Source organism: Notamacropus eugenii, chromosome X (genome assembly GCF_028372415.1).
Source record: "Notamacropus eugenii isolate mMacEug1 chromosome X, mMacEug1.pri_v2, whole genome shotgun sequence".
NCBI lineage: Eukaryota > Metazoa > Chordata > Mammalia > Diprotodontia > Macropodidae > Notamacropus > Notamacropus eugenii.
In genome coordinates, this window is record NC_092879.1 from 65,029,923 (window position 1) to 65,045,913 (window position 15,991).

At 46.7% G+C, this 15,991-nt stretch overlaps 2 long non-coding RNA genes and 1 pseudogene across 5 annotated transcripts; 1 reads left to right on the forward strand and 2 right to left on the reverse strand.

The window, feature by feature from the left end:
- Window positions 1–319: 319 nt before the first annotated feature.
- Window positions 320–4,446, reverse strand: LOC140515544 (uncharacterized). 3 transcript variants are annotated; one of them, XR_011971078.1, is made up of 5 exons: window positions 4,270–4,446; window positions 3,851–3,933; window positions 2,394–2,475; window positions 808–1,344; window positions 320–561 (listed from the first exon to the last, which is right to left on the reverse strand). It is a non-coding gene; the product is annotated as an uncharacterized lncRNA (long non-coding RNA). The 3 variants fall into 3 exon arrangements; XR_011971079.1 differs by having other exon boundaries at window positions 321–561; window positions 1,076–1,344; window positions 4,270–4,423; XR_011971077.1 differs by having other exon boundaries at window positions 320–1,344.
- Window positions 4,447–4,580: 134 nt separating this feature from the next.
- LOC140516337 (gamma-soluble NSF attachment protein pseudogene) lies at window positions 4,581–5,429 on the forward strand (annotated as a pseudogene).
- Window positions 5,430–10,197: 4,768 nt separating this feature from the next.
- Window positions 10,198–11,197, reverse strand: LOC140515230 (uncharacterized). Of its 2 annotated transcripts, none has more exons than XR_011970907.1 (3): window positions 11,000–11,197; window positions 10,810–10,902; window positions 10,198–10,544 (listed from the first exon to the last, which is right to left on the reverse strand). It is a non-coding gene; the product is annotated as an uncharacterized lncRNA (long non-coding RNA). The 2 variants fall into 2 exon arrangements; XR_011970906.1 differs by having other exon boundaries at window positions 10,198–10,550.
- Window positions 11,198–15,991: the final 4,794 nt, after the last annotated feature.

Consider the following 15,991-nt stretch of genomic DNA (forward strand, 5'->3'; position numbering starts at 1 on the left):
GCATGAATTTCCTCAGCCTTTTGTGTGGCAGATTCCTCTTCTCTTCCCCTAGGTCTGGATTTCATTCCATTCTGGCTGCTTTGATGCATTCCATGTCTACACTGGAACTGTCTGGAGCCAACACACAGTCTACAGAGATTTGTGGTGCGCCTGCTGCAGCTCATCTTGACTCCCATCCCCACTGTGAGGGACTGGATTTCACAGAGCTTGTTTGGTGGTGGTGGGGAGACGCAGGTGTAGTACTCAGAGTTTTCCTTAGTTTATTTACTGTGAAATTCTTTCGAGTTCTTATCACTAGTCTTACCTCTTTAGAAATGATTCCTAATGAAATTCAGCACTCTCAGTTGCACAGAAATGTTTAATTTTAATGATCAGGGTGACAAATATCCAGTCTCCTGGGCATGAGAAGTTGTTACTGCACCAGCTTGGGGATGGATCTGACCTTGGCTGCCCAAACTTTGCCCAAGTGTTGATGGGTACATATATGTGAATAACCTGTGATGCGCTCCGTGTTCAGAAGTCTGAGTGTGAAACGTAACTGGATATGTCCTCAGATGTTGCCTGAGACACAGAGAATCAAGGATGACAGAAATAGAAAGCAAGTGACAGTCAGGCTATGAAGAACTCTTACCCTGGGCAAGTTAACCTTTGTGCTGTATGGACTAACTCTAACTTTAGATTCATCGCCTTTTGTTCCAAGGTATACTTAGCAGGGAACTGGCCATTCCACAGATGCCCCCTCTAACCCAGGTGACTTTTCTGAGTAACCACCATGTGCCCAGATCAATTTCTCTGGGGTTCCCTCACCAGAGCCCCTTGGAGGACATCCTGTTGTGGCTGCTGGCACCTTGGATGTTTCCTGTGTCCCCCTTACTGGGCAATCAGGCTCACTACTTATGTATAGTTGAGCAGAACGCTTCCGTGGTGGTTCACCTATAGGCCCTGACATAGGATCAGTGGCCCTGCATCCAAAGACTCTCTGGACGTATTTTTTTAACCACTTTGTTCCTGGGTTGGGTTTGCTTTTGAACATTCTTCTCTGTTTAGCTGAGGAGGTTATTTGGGGGATTCTGACCTAGTAGTCACGTCCCTCTTAGACCAGGGGCTGTCTGTTGGCCAGTCATTGTGCATGGATCACTACAGCAGGTTGCTGCTGGGCCCTAGGGTAGGACCCCCTGCTGTGAAACATCACTTCCCTCTTATCGTTTTGTGTTGAAGATTCCTCTTCTGTTTGCCTGGGTCTGGATTTCAGGTCATTCAGGCCCCTCTGCTGCTTTCCATGTATACACTTGATCTGGCTGACTGGCCATGTGTGGATAGATTTCTGGGGTGCCTCCCTAGAACCTGCAGCACAGGATAGAAATGCTTAGCTTTGCTTTTGTGGCCTCTGTAGCCTGCCTTTATACTATCTTTCCAGCCTAAAGCCCCACTCGTCTCCTTCAGGGATTATGTGCTTCTGCCTTACTGCGCAGTTCTTTGTTCTTCCTGCCATCCTGTGCCTGCCCTTGGTTTTTGACCAATATTCCCTGAAAGCTTCCTTCTTCCTTCAAGCCTTGACTTGACCCAGCCAAGCCTTTCTGGCCCAGGCGCTACCATTTGTGTGATTCCTTTCCCAATCTTTTCCCCAACTTCCAGCCCAGACACAGAAATCTGTCTCAGGTAGACATCCCTCTCCCATAATCAGCTCCTCTTGCTCATGGCTCTCTGAGTCCTTTGCCTGGAATTCAGATTAAATCCCATCCAAAGAAGCTTGGGAGATTCTGAACCATCTTTCAGGTTTTTCTCAATGGGATCTGGTAGGCCTTAGCAAAACAACAAAGTTTAAAAGTTGTTGGATATACCTCCTACAGGAAAGTTTGCTTTATTAAAAATCATTATATATCATCACAGTGCAGTGGACAAAATTCTGGACTTGTGGAACCAGGGGACCTGGGTGTGAATTGGGCCTCCCTTAGTAGCTGTGTCACCCTGGGCAAGTCATTTAACCTCTGTGCCTGCATTTTCTCCTGTGAGGAGTTTAATGGCCTGTGCTGTCCCTTCCCAGCTCCACACCTGTGATCCTAGGACTGTGATGCTGTTTCCACAGGGCATTTGGGGGCTTCCCTCCCCCAAGCACACCCTTGAGTCATTTTTTTCCTCTCTCTTTTTTAAAACAATTAATGTTTAAAAATTTCCCTGCCATTTAAAAGCCATTTATGAAGGCTGGCAGAGCTGAGCCAGTGGTGATAGAGGGTAGTGCCTGGCCAGGCTAACAGCTTGGCCAGCAGACTCCCTCCCGCATGACCTTTTGTGGTTCCTGGTGACCTCTTTGCTGTTGCAAAGGACCGCGGTCCTGGTTCACTGGCATGCCCTCACCACCCCATAGGGGTGTGATGTGTTATTCATACACTTACTGAACATTTGTGCCCCTCTGGTATACCATAGAGTATGCACATCTGAAGCTGTCCATTGCAAGAGAATCATCTAAGCGGGACCCTTGTAACAAAAAAGGACAGAGAACAATTAAATATGAAAGCAGATTCTTCTCTAGTTATGTAGAATCTTAAGGCAACTTGGATACACATCTCTCAGCAGAAGTGCTGTTTAGGGAACTTCATTTAAAGTATAGTAAAAATGCTGATCCTGATTAGCCCTTAAGTGTACATTTCATTGTACAGAAAGCTACATTGTAACATTTTCTCAACATTCACAGAGCAGCTGTCAATTACCTTGTAGTCTTTGTGCAGACTGAAGAAGTGGTGTATTATTTGCAGAAAGCGCTCTTGCCCAAGGCTTTTGAGCTTTACCATAGCGATTCTAACATGCCCAGTGATTGGTAATTAGAAATGTTACTTTCACTGAAAGGGTCCTGAGATTTCAATTACTTTTAACCAACATGGGCACATTAAACTTTCTTTTGGGTTTATCAGCTGTTTCTCTTGTGCACAGGTAATAAGTGAATTAAAAATGATTTCTGAGCCACTAGTTTCCAAAGAGTTTTGGTAGTCCTATAAGAATAGGTGAGCATTCCGCTTTTCAGAAGCTCAGAGAGGAGACATTTTGGAGGAAAACTGCCTCCAAATTGGACCAGGATTGTACCTGGTAACCAAACATCTGTATGAATTGAAATGGATATTGGGTAATGTAGAAATTTACAGAGAAAAGATAAAGAACTGTTCCAACTATGCAGTAAGCCCGTTGGGCTTCTCTTTCTACAGCCTTTCTTCTAGAGAAATCCTATGTGGCTAATTCTCAGACTGTTGGGTGGTACATTCCTCTAGGAGCAATTCAAAGATGACCTAGAACTTAGCCATGTATTTGATTGCCTGGTCCAGTATTCACTTAGGTCAGTTTGTTTCCCTTGTGTACAGTTTTAAAAAACTGAAAGGTGTTCAAGTAACATGAGCGCAGACTGATATTTCAAGGGAAATACTGAATTTCAGTTCTGTTACTTCTGTAACTGCGTGCCTCAGACATGGTTGTGGAGGCCATATTGCCCCCCTAATCTGTTCAGACACTGTTCCTTGGCAAGAATAATGTGCAGTACACAGGCACAAGGAGTGTAAGTTGAGTTCCCATGATATTCACGTCTGCTCTTTCTGCCTTGTTCCTCAATCTGGTTAAGTGCCAACTTCGGTACTAGTCAATGGGAAAGGTGGTGTTCAGTTGTGGGAAAGCATCATAGCCAATTGGATAATTTATTATCGAGAAAATTACAATAAATCTCTAGCTTTTATACTTAAAAAAACAAATCATTCTATATCATGAGAGGGAGTATAGTGTAGTGTATAAAATTCTGGATTTGGGGAGTCAGGGGACCTGCGTTTGAATTGAGCCTCCCTTGGTAGCTGTGTCACCCTGGGCAAGTCACCTCTCTAAACTCTGTGCTGCAGTTTCCTCCTCTGTTGAGTTTAAGGGCCTGTGATGTCCCTTCCCAGCTCCACATTTGTGGTCCTGTGGAAACAACATCACGGTCATAGGATCAGACCCTTGAGTCATGACTTTCCCCCCCCTCTCTTTTCTTTCAGCGATTAGTATGAAAATAAATTCTCCCAAAATTTAAAAGGCTTTTATAAACACTGACAGAGCTGAATCACTGGTGATAGAGGGTAAGCCCTGGCCAGGTGAACAGCTTGGCCAGCAGCAGCTGCTCTCCCGGTTACAAGGTCTGATCCCTGTGACTCCCCTGGGACAGACCCCCTTCCCCTCCCCCCACCCTGTGTTCCCCTCTACCTCTCCATTGGCCCTTTTCTGTCCTCCCCAGTCTGGCCCTGGTCTTTAGCTACCCACCTCTGAATGCTCTACGCACTCCCTCCTTGTTAGTTCCGCCACCTCCTTGCCCACATGGATCACTTGTGAGAGCTCCTTCTTCCTCTGCACAGGTCCAGGAGGCCCTCTGTCCCCGGGCCTAGCTTGCCCTGTGGCTCTGACTAGGGGGCCCTCTGTCAGGATTCTTCTGGAATCTATGGGATGTTCCATTGGCACCCCTCCCCCACAATGCTCCACTGCACACTCTGTTCAGTTCTGTGACTGGGGTGAGCTGTGGCTCTCCCTCTCTCTCTCTCCTCATCGTTCCCCTTTGCGCCTGCTCAGCCCCGGACATGGCAGGACAACAAAGCAGGGAGGGCCTGCGGCATATGGCCAAGGCCATCCAACACACACACGTCGGGCTGTTGAGATGGAAGCCAGACTATGGCAAGGCTGCTAGCGAATATGCACAGGCTGCCTTAGCCTTCTGCAGAGCTAAGAGGGTGGAGAAGGCCACAGAAGCCTTCCTCAAGGAAGCCGAGTCCCACGAGAAAAACCAAGTGCCCCTCCGTGCCGCCATGGCCTACGAGCAAGCCGGCCTGTACCTGAGCACGTCCGACCACGTGGAGGATGCCGCTGAAGCCGTGAAGCAGGCTATCTCCTGGTACCTGGAGTGTGGAGAGGTAGACATCGCAGCCTGGACCTTAAGGCGCTTCAGCCACCTGCTGGAGAGCCACATCCCGCACCACGTGGTGTATCTCTACCAGCAGGCATCCCAGCTCCTTGAAGGGGATGACCGTTTCCTGCTGGCCCTGGACTTCACTGGCCGAGCCTCCAAGGTGCTGGTGAGGCACAAGAACTACAGGGACGCTGCGATGTCCCTAGGCCAGGAGAAACACTTGTGTATGAAGGTAGCGCGCTTCTCTTTGGGCCGCCAGAGAGCCCTGTTGGAGTGTCTAGCCCATCTGTGTGACCTGGATTTCCCTGCAGCCTCCAAGTGCCTGAAGGAAACTTGTGTCTGTTTTCCAACTTTCCCATTCAGCGGCGAGTATGGTTTGTTGGTAACTTTGATGACTTGCTATCAAGACCGGGACCAAGATGCAGTGGACCTGATCTGCGGCTGTCCTCTCTTCCGTCACCTCGACAACGAGTACAAGAAGATGATGAAAATGCTGAAGGTACCTGACGTCGAGGACTTGTGATTCCTTCAACAATGAACTGATTAAAGCTAGTTAGTTAAAAAAATAAAAGCTAGTTAGTTAAAAAAAATAAAAGTTCTACTATACCTGCCATGTGTGTTAGCGTGCTTTCTCCCATCATACCTATTCTCAGCCTCTTTCCTTGAAACGTGCATGGAAGCCTTTGGCTTCCTCTGCTTTCCCACTGTCCATCCTGTCCCGTCCTTCCAGAGTAGATGCGTTCCTTCCATGATTAAATATTTTCCCTTGACGGATTGGTAATTCCCTGCTCAAAGTGATGGGTTCCAGTGGAAAGCCATCAATTAGGTTACTCTCTGCTTTCCCACCCCCATTCCCCTCTTTGTCCCCTTTCCCCATGATCCTCAGGACCTACTTCCTACATTCGTAGACATTTGGCTGCCCAGACCCCTCAGGATGAGATTTTAGAACACCGAAAACTGCTGAGACTTTCTTCCTGCCTCTCCCACGCTTACCCTTCTAAGACATTCTGCCAGAACGTGAAGTCTACACATGACTTAGCCTTTTCCCTGGAAAATGGAACTGGACTTCATTCAGTCAGCTTGCGCTTGAGGCTCAGGTGTGGGGTAAGGAACAGGATCAGTTGTCAATCTGTGTGGGACTTGAGCAGGTCCACCCAGTCTGCTCCCCCCATTTTACATAGGAGGTAGCCCTGGGGCCCAAGGAAGTTAGTTTGCTCAGGAACCCACTGGGGAAAGGCCACAGGGAACAAGGACAGGCAGGATGGGCCCTCTGGGTCTTCTGATTCCAAATACAATGAAGAAGTGAAACCAAGGTGGTGAGGAAATGGGAGCAGACATGAGAGAAAGACATGTGACCAGGGAGGCATGGAACACCACTGACATGGTAATGTAAGCTTTGCCTAACCTCGCCCAGAGGGGACAGAAGTGCCTTGTGCAGGAAGAATCTAGCATCTTTCAGACCCAGCCCTGTCCTGCTCTTCTCTCTGTACACGTGGACTTTCTTGTTGAGTGTTCTGACACTTCTTCTCACTGGGATTAAGGGGATTCTGGTTTGAGATGCTATTGTCAGTAAGAACTGGGGGAATATTAAAGGTCACCAGGACATCATTCCATAGATGTGACAGGATATGTTCCGTGGTCCATGGCAGGGCCCCCTGCTGTGATGACTCGCTCTAAGTTGAGGGCTTTGTTTCATTTTCATAATCTGGCTCTCTATGGCGTGCCTAGCTGCGAATGGGCCCTTCCACCAATACTCCCTCTACCTCAAGAGATTATCCCAGTCACCACAATGTGCTTGGATCAATTTCCGTGGTGTTCCCTCCTAAGAGGCCCTTGGAGGGCCTCCTGCTGTGCCTCCTGCTGTGCCTGCTGGCACATTGGACAATTTACTGGACACTCAGGCCCAGTACTTATGTTCAGCTGAGCAGAACACTTCCTCTGCGTTCCGCCTATAGGCTGTGACATAACATCAGTGTTCCTCCAACGAAGGTCTGTCTGGGCTCACTTTTTAGACCAATTTGTTCCTGGATTGGATTTGTATTTTTTTACCATTCTTCTCTTTTTCCCTGGGAAGTTCATGTGGGAGATTTTGACCAAGTACTCGGGTCCTTCTTGTACGGTCTACTCTCCAGTTATTGTTCACAGATCACTACAGTGGGGTGGTCCTGGAACCTAGGTTAGGAACCCCTGCTATGAATCCTTAATTTCTTCTGACCTTTTGTCCTGCAGATTCCTCTTCTGTTTCCTGGATCTGGATTTCAGGCCATTCTGGACCCTACACTCCTTGCAGTGTCTACACTGGAACTGTGCAGGGACAACAAGCAGTCTGAGGAAAGATTTCTGGGGTATCTCCTAGAGTTCACCCTTAGCCCCACTGTGAGAGATATCATTCTGTGTGGATTTGGACAACCTGTTCCCTTTTCTTGACCCTGGACATACTTCAGGGAAATTTTAGCCTACCTCCACCTATGGTTTTCATTATTGTGTTTTATGTGTTCTACAAATTCTTGGCAGGTGCAACTTTAGGATTCTGGCCCATATCACACCGTAGGCCCCCCTGAGGTGAAGGCCTGACCCAGGCATTGGACTTTCTATAAGATTATCTTCCTCTATACCAGGGTCTCCATTTCAGGAGCTATGAGGTGACTTGCTGCTTTTCCTCTAGACTGATGGATTGCCTTTGGACCATGTGTATTCATTTTAAATTCTTCTTGGTTCATTCTGCTGTCCAAGGAGCTGGTTCACTGAATGCTTCTGCTTGGGCTTTCCTGTTGCTCTCTTTGACTCATTTTCGCTAGGCAGCTGATTAATGGGATTCTGGTTGAGATCCTATTGTTTGTCAGGACTGAAGGAATATTGAAGGTCACAAGAACAACTTTTTGCAGATATGAGGGAATCTGTTCAGTACTCTGTGCTGTGATGCCATGGTGACAGCCAGATCGAAGTTGAGGGATTTTTTTCATATTCATTCTCTTTTGCTCTATCACAAAATTTGCTGGCTTTTGGCCCATCCACAGATGTTCCCTGCAGCCTAGAAGGTTTTCTCAGAAACCACCATGTGCCCAGATTACTTTCTGTGGGGTTCTCTCCACAAAGCCCTTTGGAGGGCCTCCTGCTGAGACACCTGGTACCCTGCAAGGTTCCTGGGTCCCCCATAAGGGGCACTGAGGATCGTTGCTTCCATTCACTTGAGAAGAACACTTCCTCTGTATTCCACCTGTAGCCGAAGACATACCATCAGTGTCCCTCCGTCTATATCTCTGGGCTCCTTTTGTGTTAACCCATTTGTTCCTGGGTTGGGTTCCTTTTCGCTGAGGAGTTCATTTGTTGAATTCTGGCCAAGTACTGGGGTCCCTCTTGAAGCAGGGGCTTTCTTATGTGCAGTCAGCGCTGCTGGATCACTACAGTGCTTTGCTAGTACAACTTGGGTTGAGAGCCCTTGCTGTGATGCTGAATTTCCTCTTAGCCTTTTGTGCTGCAAGTTCCTCTTCTCTTTTGCCTGAGTCTGGATTTCAGGCCATTCAGGCCCCTCTCCTGCTTTCCATGTCTACAGTGGAACTGTCCAGACCCTCCAGAAAAAGGAGCAGGGCAGGCTGCAGGTGAGTCTGGAACCCACCAAGGCCAATGGTGACTTGTCCATCTCCATCCTGCCTAGCAGTAGTGTCCCCAGGACACAGAACTTCCTGGAGATGGCTGTAGCTATCCACCCTGGGCAGAGACTCCCCCAGTATCAGAATCCAGGCCATGCTCCTGAGCTTCACTGAGTAGACCAGTGTCATTCACCCCTAGGGGATGTAAGAAAGCCTCTAAAGGCTGGGTTTGAAGGCAGCACGAGGAAGAAGAAAGCTAATCTGTCATGCTTATGCCAGCCCCAGCTCAGCAAATGAAGAAGAACCTGTTTTACCATCTTGATAGTCTTCTACATCTCTGGTACATCCCTCTATAGTCAGACCATGTTATAAAATTACATCACATGACATGGCCCCAAGATTTCACAGAGCTTGTTTGCGGGGAGAGACAGAGAATAGTACTCAAGAGTTTTCCTTAGATTATTTGTTGTGAAATCCTTTTGAGTTGTTCTCTCTAGTCTGACCTCTTGAGAAATGTTAGCTAAGGAAATTCAGCACTCTCAGTACCACAGAAATGCTTAATTTTAATAATCAGTGTGACAAAGATCTCATCTCCTCAGCATGAGAAATTGTAGCTGCACTGGCTTGGGGATGGGTCTGACCTTGGCTGCCAAACTTTGCCCACTTTTTCATGGTGCATATGTGCCAGTATTCCCTGTGATACTCTCCATGTTCAGAAGTTGGAGTGTGCAAATTAGCTTGGTAAATCCTAGAATGTTGTCTGGGACACAGAGAATCAGAGATGACCGAAATAGCATGGAGGCATCAGAGGTAGGATAGGAAGAACCCTTACCCTTGGCAAGGTAACCTTTGTGCTGTAGGGACTCATTAAAACTCACAGATAGGGGATGGCATGTGCAGTTATGAAGGGAACTTCTGTGCTGGGAGCACAGTATATCAACATTAGTATATCCCAGATTCTTCTATTACCATACCTGAGTTTTCTGAATTATGCACTTCTTCCAAGCCAGTCCTTTAATGAACCTACATTCCTTCCCTGTATCCAATATTGATTTGTGGTGGACAAACCAACTGGTGGCCAGCCTGCTGTCCTTAGTTTGGCTGGTCTGTAAGGAACAGGCACCTGACACATACCTCCTGGCACCACGTGGACCTTCCACTACGTGCTGCCACACCCTCCAGCGCTTGAGAATCTTGTAGAACAGGGCATTCTTTATTTCCTTGAAATTCTTTATTTCTGTCAACTGATTTTTGCTGTGGAAAAAGTTGGGGGCATAATCCGTCGTTCGTTGCCCTTGATCCACAAAGTAATGTGGCTTCTCATCAATATTTTTCCTAAAGTGTTGTGATTTCTGGTAAATCTTGACTGAGTTTTAAACCATCTTGTTGCTTAGAATGACATGTCTCTTATCCCTCCCTTTTGTGACATGAGGTCTGATTTTTATTAATTATCTTTGGGTATTGACAGTTACAAATAGACCATTTTCCCTGCAGAGATAATTTTGTCCCTTTGTCTACGTTATGCCTCGATTTCTAGTCCCAATGAAGTGAAGCCCAATGGGCATTATCAGTGTTTTATTCTGAATTTTACTGTGAATGAGTCTAGAGTTACTCTTATATACAATGCCAGTTAATTCAGAGTTTTAGATAGTTCAGTTGCACCGACAAATGAAGATTATTAAAGACACGAGAAATCTCGAATTGTTCGTAATCAATCACTTTATTTAGTGACCAACACAGAGGAAAGCCAGGAAAAGACAGAAGACTGAGTGCACGATGCAGAAGATGCAGAGCGCATCTAGGATGATCAGCGTCACGTCACAGAGGTGTCCTTAACTGGCTGGAAAGAGGCTGCAGGATGTTATTCCTCACTGGCGCCATGCTGTCTTGCGTGCTGTAATCCAGAGCACACCTGCAGCCCCAGGACAGTGACATTGTCTGACAGGAACCTGACACTGAGGAAGATCTTGTCTTACAAGGATCTTGGTTAGAGAGACTTGGTAGTGCTACTGCTGCTGCTGCTGCTGCTGCTCCTGCTGCTCCTGCTGCTGATGCTAAATGAATAGATTAAAAAATACCTCCTGACCCCTGGAAATGTGAGGCTCTCCAAAGCTGGAGGTTACTATACGTTCCTCCATCAAAAACACCATGTTACAAGTTCAATTCATGACGAGTAAGAAACTACATTAAGTTGGAACTTGCTTACTCCGTACGTGTCTAGTTTTATCGTCATTTTGAACGTGTAGGATACGTCCGCATGACCTTAAGTTCTTAACGTTTGGGGGTGAGGATCAATGAGCCAAGGGTGCTTACCTGACTGGAGAATGTCATGCTTCTAAGAGTCTGGAAGCCAAGTCTTGTTTTTGAAAATCTTTGTAGAGGTGCCAAGATTTTCCCTCAGAATATCTGGAATGAGCAGTAAACAACCTTGAGTTCCAACTTGAAAACCTTTGTAGAGGGACTGAGATTTTTACTCAACAGTCTAGAAAGAGCAGTAAACTACCTTGAGTTCCAACGTGAAAATCTTTGTAGAGGGACTGAGATTTTATTTTAACTCAGAATATCTAGAATGACCAGTACAAAACCTTGAGCCTCTACTTTCAGTTAGGTCAGGACTCTTGGGTTATCACTCACTTTCCCAGGGGAGGGAAGTTGATACCCTCCCTCTTAGACTTGTTGGCCCAGATTTAGGCTTTCCACGGAGCTCTGGCCCTCTATTTATACCCACAGTAGGGGTGACACTCCCATTGACCCAACAATGCTTGACATCTCAACAACTGCTCACAGTAGAGGCATTTTTACCAAATATGGTTGTACTGTCCTACTTGGCATAAAAAGGCTAAATTGCCTTTTTTAACCAAAATTAGTCCTATGGGTTTTGAAACCCAACAGTGGTGACACTGACTTTTTTTCACCATAAATGGTAATACCAACTTTAAAATCTGACATGCCTTTAACTTTCTTCATGCGTGACACTCTGCAATGGGGTATACTCTTGTCAGTCAATCAATCAAGCTGTACTTTTGATTGCTTAGTGTTTGGAAGTACATATTTGCAAGTGAGGGAGCTGTGCTGCCTCCAGCTTTTGCTCTGCTAGGATAAGGTAATAAGCTGATTTTCTATTGGGAAGGTGATGGCACAAACGCAACTTTTAGAACCAGATGAGTTTTAAGGTGCCTTCTCACTCCAAATCTATGACAATTGTGCCGGTAGTCAGCACGGGTAAGTGGGAAAGTCACGTACACATTTGAAAGGAGAGCATGGAAGACGTGGACTGTGCTGTTCCTATGGAAATTACGAGCTCAGAAGAACAACAGCTGTGGCTTCCCCACCTTTGGAAGGTGAATGAAAATTGTAAAACCTGAAGGGACAGAAACCAAGGCATGATTATGTTACATTCAAATTTACCCCTGCTGACAAAAGGATAGTAATAGTAAGGCAATTCAAAACAAGACTTAGACAGATCACCTTTGTTCATGGATGACTACAATGAGTTGCTGTTGGACCCTGGGCTTTGACTCCCTGCTGTGAATCATTACTTTCCTCTTACCTTTTGTGTTGCAGGTTCCTCTGCTGTTTGTCTGGTCTGGATTTCAGGTCATTCAGACCCCTCTGCTGCTTTCCATATCTGCACTGGAACTGTCCATGGCTAAAAGGCAGTCTGTGTATAGAGTTCTGGGGTGTCTCCTAGAGCTCACCCTCACACCCACTGTGAGTGATATAATTCTGTGTGGATTTTGGCTGTCTGTTCCCTTTTCTTGACCAGGGGCATACTTTGGGGAAATTCTGGCCTCCTTCAAGCTGTCATTTTCCATCATTCTGTTTTATCAGGTGTACAAACTCTTGGTGTGTCCAGGTTATGGATTCTGGCCCAGATTCCAGCGTTGGCCCATCTCTTGTCAAAGCCTGGCCTATGGATGGTATTTTCTGTAATATTTCCTTCCTCTATATCTGGGTCTTCATTTGAGGAGCTTCTGGTCCACTTCCTGCTTTCCCCTCTAGACTGAAGGATTTTCTTCTGATCACGTTTAGTTATGGTGGACCCTTGTGGGGTCATTTTACACTCCAAGTGGCTGGTTCACTGACTCTTCTGCATGGGCTTTTTGCTGTTCTCTTTGACTTGTTTTTGCTGGGCAACTGATTAAGTAGATTCTGGGTGAAATCCTATTGTGAGTAATGATGCAGGGAATACTGACGGTCACAAGAACATCTTTTGACAGATATGAAGGGAAATCATCTGTACTGAGTGATGTAGTCCCATGGTGACAGTGAGCTCAAAGTTGAGGGCTTTGTTTCAGATTCAACCTTTTTTGCCCTATCACATATTTTGTAGGGAATTGTCCCTTCCACAGAAGCTCCCTCTCACCCAGGAGACTTTTCCCAGTAACTGCAAGGTCCCCATATCAATGTCTGTGGGGTTCCCTCCACAGAGCACCTTGGATGATCTCCTGCTCTGGCACCTGGCACCTTGGAAGCTGCCTGGGTCCTCCAAAGGGGCATTGAGTCTCATTGCTTGCAATCAGTTGAGCAGAACACTTCCTTTGTGGTCCACCTAACAAGGTGAGACATAGCCTCAGTGTCCCTCCATGCAAAATATCTCTGGGCTCAATTTTTTTAACAATTTGTTCCTGAGTTGGGATGGTTTTTGACCATTCATCTCCTTTGTTGGGCAATTCTGATCAAGTACTCAGATCTCTCTTGAAACAGGAGCTGTCTACACTCCAGTCACTATCCGTAGATCACGAGAGTGGATTGCTCTTGGGACCTGGGTTCTGACTCCCTGCTGTCAAACTTGTCTTCCATTTTAGCCTTTTGTGTTGCAGATTCCTCTTCTCTTTTCCTGCCTCTGGATTTCAGGCCATTTAGGCCCCTTTGCTAATTTCCATGTCTGCACTGAAACTGCACAGTGCCGCCAGGCATTCTGCATAGACTTCTGGTGTGTCTGCCGGAGCCCATTCTCACCCTTACCACAGTGTGAATGATTGAATCCTGGGTGTATTCTGACGCTCAATTCCCTTTTCTTTACCAGGGGCACACATATCAGGTGCTTTGACAAGGTTCTGGTGCTTCTATTGGTCCATTGGTCTTTCCAAGTTCTGCAGACTCTTGGTGAATGGATGTGAGGGAATATGGCCAAGAGTGAAATGTATGTCCCCTGGCTATAATCAGCTTTGGCATGCATGGGATTTTGGGGAGATTCTCTTTCTCTGTATCACGGTCTCCGTTTCACTTCCTTCTGGTCCTTTTTCTGCGTTCCCTCTAGACAGAAGGATTGCCTTGGGACCGTGTCTAATCAGTTGAGACATTTCTAGGGTCACTTCTAAAAGCCAAATAACCGGTTCAGTGACTGTATCTGCATGAGCTTTCTTGGTGAACTCTCTGAATATTTTTTGCTGGGCAGGTGATTGAGCGGATTCTGGATGAGGTCCTATTGTCAGTCACGATTCAAAGAATATTCAAGGTCACAAGAACTTCTTTGCAAGATTGGAAGGGATCTGTTTTGTGTTCCCTGGAAGGGCCCCCACTGTGACTGCCCGCTCTCACGAAGAGATCTGTTTCAGATTGAATTTCTTTTGCTCTATCACACAGTTTGTGGGGACTTAGCCCATCCACAGATGATCCCTGTAACCCAGGAGATGTTTCGCAGAAAGCACCATGTGTGCACATCAATTTCTGTGGAGTTCCCTCCACAGAGCCCCTTGGAGGACCTCCCGCTTTCTCTGTTCCTGTGTTCCCCCTCCTGGGCATTCAGACCCATTGCGTGTGTTCAGTTGAGCGGAACACTTCCTCTGTGGTCCACCTATAAACTGTGACATAGTATCTTTGTCCCTCCATCCAAAATTTCCCTGTGCTCGTATTTTTTTTTTCTAATTTGTTCCCGCATAGGGTTTGTCATTTGCCATTCATCTCCGATTCGCTGAGGAGTTCATTTGGGGAATTCTGGTCAAGTACTCCGATCCCTCTTGAAGCAGGGGCTGTCTACTCTACAGTCATTGTCCATGGATAACTACAATGGTTTGCTGTTAGGACCTGGGGTGGAACCCCTGCTGTGAATCATGACTTCCCTCTTAGCCTTTGGTGTTGCAGATTCCTCTTCTCTTTGCTTGGGTCTGGATTTCAGGCCATTCAGGACCCTCTGATGCTTTCTGTCTATATGCTGGATCTGTCCTGGTCTGACTGGCCATCTGTGGATAGATTTCTGGGACACCTCCCTAGAGCCTGCAGTACAGGATACAAATGCCTAACTTTGCTATTGTCACCTCTGTAACCTGCCATTATGTTATCTTTCCAGCCTAAAGCACCACTATTTTCCTTCAGGGATTCTCTGCTTCTGCCTTACAGGGCAGTTCTTTGTAAGTCCTGCCACCCTTTGCCCACCCTTTAGGTTTGACCAATATGGTCTGAAAGCTTCCTTCTTCCTTCAAGGCTTGCATTGACCCAGACAAGCATTTCTGACAGAGGTGATACAACTTGCATGATACCTTTCTGATTTTTTCCCCAACTTTCAATTCCTACACAGAATTCTGACTCAGTTAGACTCTCTCCATCCAATAATCAGCTCCTCTTGCTCATGGTCTCTGAGTCCTTTGCCTGAAACTCAGCTTAGATCCCATTCAAAGAAACTCTGAAGATTCTGAACCAACTTTCTGGTTTTTCTCAGTGGGATCTGGTAGGCCTTAGCAAAAAAAACTTTGAAAGTTTTTGGATAAACCTCCTACAGAAAGGTTTGTTTTCTTAAAATCATTATATGTCATCTGAGGGAGCATAGTGTGGAGGACACAACTGTGGACTGGGGGAGTCAGGGGACCTGGGATTGAATTGAGCCTCCCCTAGTAGCTGTGTCACCCTGGGCAAGGCCTTTAACCTCTGTGTCTCCATTTCCTCCTCTGTTGAGTTTAATGGAGTGTGATGTCCCTTCCCATCTCCACACCTGTGATCCTGTGACTGGGATGCTCTTTCCATGGACATTGTGGGGTTTCCCTCCCTCGCAAAGCATACCCTTGAGACATGTCTTTTTTTTCTCTCTTTTCTTTCAGCAATTAGGATTAAAAACTTCCCCTGAAATTTAAAAGCTACTTATAAAGACTGCAGAGATGAATCGAGTGATGGATGGTAACCCATGGCCAGGCTAACAGCTTGCCCAGCAGCCGCCCTCCCCTGGGGTCCTTTGTGGTTCCCAGCAACCTTTTTGCTGTTCCAAAGGATCCCCACCCCTCCAGTTCTTTGGCACGTTCTCAGCGTCCCAGAGGGGTGTGATGTGTTAGTTACTAGGTCTGAGCCCTGTGGCTCTCCCTGGAAGCATCCCCTTCCTCCCCTCCCCCACCCTGTGTTCCCCTCTGCCTCTCCATTGGTGCTTCTCTGTCGCCCCAGTCTGGCCCAGGTCTTTGGCTACCCAGTGCTGAATGCTGTACAGACTCCCTCTTTGTTGGTTCAGCCACCTCCTTGCCTGGATGGATTGCTGGGAGAGGCCCTTCTTGCTCTCCAGAGACACAGG